Source organism: Dasypus novemcinctus, chromosome Y, assembly GCF_030445035.2.
Source record: "Dasypus novemcinctus isolate mDasNov1 chromosome Y, mDasNov1.1.hap2, whole genome shotgun sequence".
NCBI classification, from domain to species: Eukaryota; Metazoa; Chordata; class Mammalia; order Cingulata; family Dasypodidae; genus Dasypus; species Dasypus novemcinctus.
In genome coordinates, this window is record NC_092216.1 from 9920025 (window position 1) to 9924775 (window position 4751).

Here is a 4751-nt window from a genome sequence, read left to right on the forward strand (position 1 = left end):
GAGATTACATGTATGCATGTCTCAGTAGGATCTCATAGACTGCCAGGGTAAACAGTGCCTCAAGTGGCAGGGCTCCTGAGGGCTCTGGAGACATCCAGACATTAAAGGCAGAGCAGACCGTTCAGGACTTTGAAGCTCTGCCAGTGGGTCCTGCTTTGGAATTTACGTTCCCCAATGTGCCAGATTTGTACTCATTTTTGGTTTCCCTATACATGACTCTTCTGCCCCTTCTGTTTGAATCTATAGTTAGTACTAGACTTGATAGGTGTATGCCCAAGAGACTTAAATCCTTGAGCTGTCAATGTGCTAGTTGGTCCCTAAATCTCAACAGACTTGCAACACCTATTCTCCAGTTCATTGGACTCATCAAGGACAACTAACAAGGAAGTGATGATGGACAATGACCATCCCAAGGAACAGGGAGAGTCTGTAACGGCAAGTAAGATAGTCCCATCCATCTGCCCCACTGGATCTAAGCCCTCTCTCACTTAGAGATAGAGTAGGTATCACCATGCCAGAATCTTCAGGATTGGGGAATGAATAATGTACTACAGTAGACATTGTCATTCTACTAGAGACGTATTGTGATTCTAGCAATGGAAAAGAATTTATCACTGGTCTGGATGCGTGGCCGCCAGAGATTCTGAGGGGAGGGAGAGAGAAAAACAAGGGTAATAGTGGTGCACGTTGGGGTCATTGGATTTGTCCTGAATGATGTTGCAATGATGGATACAGGCTACTATATATTTTGTCATAATTTACAAAATTGTGTAGGACAGAGTGTAAACTGTATGTAAAATATAATCCACAGTTAGTGGCAATGCTCCAATATGTGTTTATCAATTGTAACAAATGTACCACACTAATGAAGGAAGTTGTGAATGTGGGAAAGTGTGTGGGGTAGGAAGTGGGGTATATGGGAATTCCATATATATTTTATGTAACATTTATGTAATTGAAAGCACTTTTTAAAGAAAATTTTAAAAGTATTTTAAAAAACTGGACATATAAAATATAATATGGTAATATTGACACTTAAAATTATCCATATGGTTTCCTTTATCAGAAATCTTTACATTTTTTTATGCTTTCCTTTCAGTTTGAAGATTTCCCTTATCCTTACTTCTAGGACAGGTTTAGTGGCTAATGAATTTGCTCTGCTTTTGTTTATTAGAATGACTTAATCTCACCCTCAATATTTTTTTAGGGAAAGATTATGTTTTTGTTAAAAAAATTTTAGGCTGTAGATTTACATAAAGATCATCCACAAAATCCTTGTTTACTTCAATCAGGATGGGTTTCAGTCTTATTTCTGGAATCCATTATAGTCAGAGTGAAATTCATACAGACAAGAGGAGAAAGCCACAGGAAGCAAGAGGCTTGACATCAATGGAACCCATAGAAGTAGGGTGAGACCAGGAGATACTGCTTTATACCTGGCCATATGACAGAGGAACCAAGTATTGCTGGTTAAAGAGTATGGAGGGACTTACAGAGAAAGAACTAAAGGTTATCAGGGAAAAACAAAAGAAAGATACAATAACTTAAGAAAAGAGACAATTTTAAAGGAAGCAAAGCAAGAACTATTGAAATTGAAGACTACAATAAATGGAAATTAATGAAAAGGATTTCAATAACAGACTGGAACTGGCAGAAGAATTAGTGAATGAGTCAAACTGAGGAGAAGAAAAAAAGAATTAGAAATGGTGAAAGTCAGCTAAAGGACCTGTGGGACACCACTTTAGTTTCCTAAGCTGCTCAAGCAAATACCATGAAATGCTTTGGCTGAAACAATGGGAATTTACTAGCTTATTGTTTTAAGGCTAACAAAAGTCCAATTGAGACATCATCAGGGTGAAGCTCTTTCCCTAAAGACAAGCATTCTGGGTCTGGAAACCAGCAATACTAGGTTCTTCTTATGTAAATAGATTTGGGCATTATCATAATGTGGGGTTTTCTCCTGAAGGCTCTAAAAATTGGTGCCCTTCTAACTGTCTATACTGAGTATTTCTATACTGAGTATATGCAGTAGAAATAATGCATAATTATAAGGCAGCCAACATTTTTAAGGGCTCTACTGAAAATAAATCCTATCCCTCACATAATTCACAAGTAAGAACCAGAGTATTAGGAGTGACATCATCAACATGATGATTGAGACATCCCTTGGAAAGTCTCCCCTCAGAAATAAATAATAAAATGACAACTCTCATCTAGTTGGATGTCTGGGTACAACAGAGAGTAAAGAATGACTACACAAATACTGAATCAAGGAATAAGAAATAAAACATCAAAAACAGATAGATTTCATGGGGTTGATGAATGCAATTGTCCTGCTTGCAGCTGTAGGCACTCTTGGTTTCCTGATGTGCTGGTTGACCATCCTCTCCTCCCTGTTAGCTGACCTGGATAAGTCCAATGAACCAGAGAGGGCTCTAAGACCCCTCTGGTCGATCAGTCTTGACATAGAGGTGGAGTGGACATCACCATCCTAGGGTCCACAGGATGGAGGAATAAAATAGGAATTAGGGTGAATTTACTGGCATTCTACTATAGAACTGTTGTGACCAGTAGTAGTGGAAGTAATTGTATCATTGATGTGGATAAAGTGGCCATGGTAGTTGCTGAGGACAGGGAGAGGGAAGAACAGATTAATGTGGGAGCATCTTTGGGACTTGGAGTTGTACTAAATGATACTGCAGGGACAGATGCTGGACATTGTATGTCCTTCCATGGCCCACTGGGTGGACTGAGGGACAGTGTAAACTACAATGTAAACCATTACCCATGTGGTACAGCAGTGCTCCAAAATGTATTCACCAAATGCAATGAATGGGCCACACTGATGAAAGAGGTTGATGTGGGAGGAGTGGGGGGGTAGGGGGTGGAGGATATGGGAACATCTTATATTGTTTAATGTAACATTTTTGTGATCTATGTATCTTCAAAAAAATACAATTAAAAAAAAGATTCACACAAACGCAAAAAAAAAAAAAAAAAAAAAAAAATTTGCATCCTACCCCTATCAGTCCAGACACTTAGTCTCATGCAGCTTGAGAGCCACACAGAGACAACAAAGCCCAGGTTCCTCCTGCCATAGATGCATACCACAGAGCCACTCACAGCAGCAAGTTAGAATCCCATGATATCCAGAACAGAGACCCACAGACCCAGGGCTGAACTCAAATTACTGAAGAGTACCACATACAAAAGTGACCCTAGGGAAAGAGACTGTAGCAGAACTACTGACAAGAAATGCATTAACTAATCAGTTCTCTGTTTGCTGGAACACATAAGGCAAAATGGACCTTTCTAGATTGACTCCATTTGTCTTCCCAAGGAGGTATACACTTTGAGGGAAGACAACAGAGGCAGAAAAGTTTCACAGAAAATAAAAGGATAACTGTACTGTTGTAAGGCAGAAGGAGCTAGGTACTGAAAAGTATAATAAAAATTAGACACTGAGTCGGGGAGAGAATTTAAAAACTAATGGGAGCTGGGGGAAAACAAAACATGAAAGATCAATATTCCTGAAGAAGGAATAGAAGAAAGGAAGCTTATTCTTGGAGGTAAAACAATTGCACACAAAAAGGCAATCTTAAAAATTGTGTCACATACACAAGAATCAGTAGAACTGATATAATCTAAACATTTAAGCAAGGAATACTCTAAAAGTTCAGAATAAGCAGCAACAAGCATCACATAAGAGCATTAACACAAAGGCAAACAACAACAACAACAAAACAAAGAGGGATAAATTGACCTTCAGAGATAATACAGAATAATCAGATGCACAGACAGCAAAATATTATATCTGTATTTAGAAAGAAGAAAATATGGCTCATAGGGAATAAATTACAACTTAATAGGAGACACCAAATTTGGAACAACTAATAAAAGATGTTCAAACAAATATCCTAAACAATATCAAGGAGATAAAGGAAAATATAGATAAAAATAAACAAATGGTGGATATAGAGCGTAAGGATATTAAGAAGATAATGTAAGAGCATAAAAAAGAATATTTTTAAAAGAAACAGAAATTATAGGAATAAAAGGAATAATAAATGGAGATTAAAATATACTAGTGGCATATGACAGCAGATTTGAACAGTCAGTCATGAATATGTGTGCACCTAATGATGGTGCCTCAGAGTACATGAAGCAAACACGGTAAAAGGGAGAGAGAGATGAATCTGCAATAATAGCTGGATACCTAATATACTACTTGGGTTAGTTTTATATTGGGAATTTATTAGGATAAAATCTTACAGTACCAAGGTTGGGAAAATGTCCAAATCAACGCATCATCAAGAAATGCTTTCTCATCAAAGATCAGCTCTTGGTTGTCCTGGACTTCTGCCACATGGCAAGGAAAAACGGCAACTGTTCTCTGCCTTGTCCTCCATATGCACTTTCTCCCTGAGCTCAGCTGTGGACCATAAGGCATATGGCTCATCTCTCAGCCTTTGGGATACTCTCTCTCTGAGCCTCTAACAATCCTGGACTCCTCTCTCATATGGCTGGGTAAAAATGGCAGCTTTCATTCTCTGTGGTCTCTGCATGGTTTTCTTATTCATAAAAGATTCCAGCAAGAAGGCTGAGATCCACCTTGGGTCACACCTCACTGAAATACTCCAATCAAAGACCCCCAACTAAATTTCAATCCAATCAATGGTTTCTACACTCACAGGAATGGACCAATTTAAGTGGTCCACAAACACTCAAACCAGCAAATTTATACCTCTAAA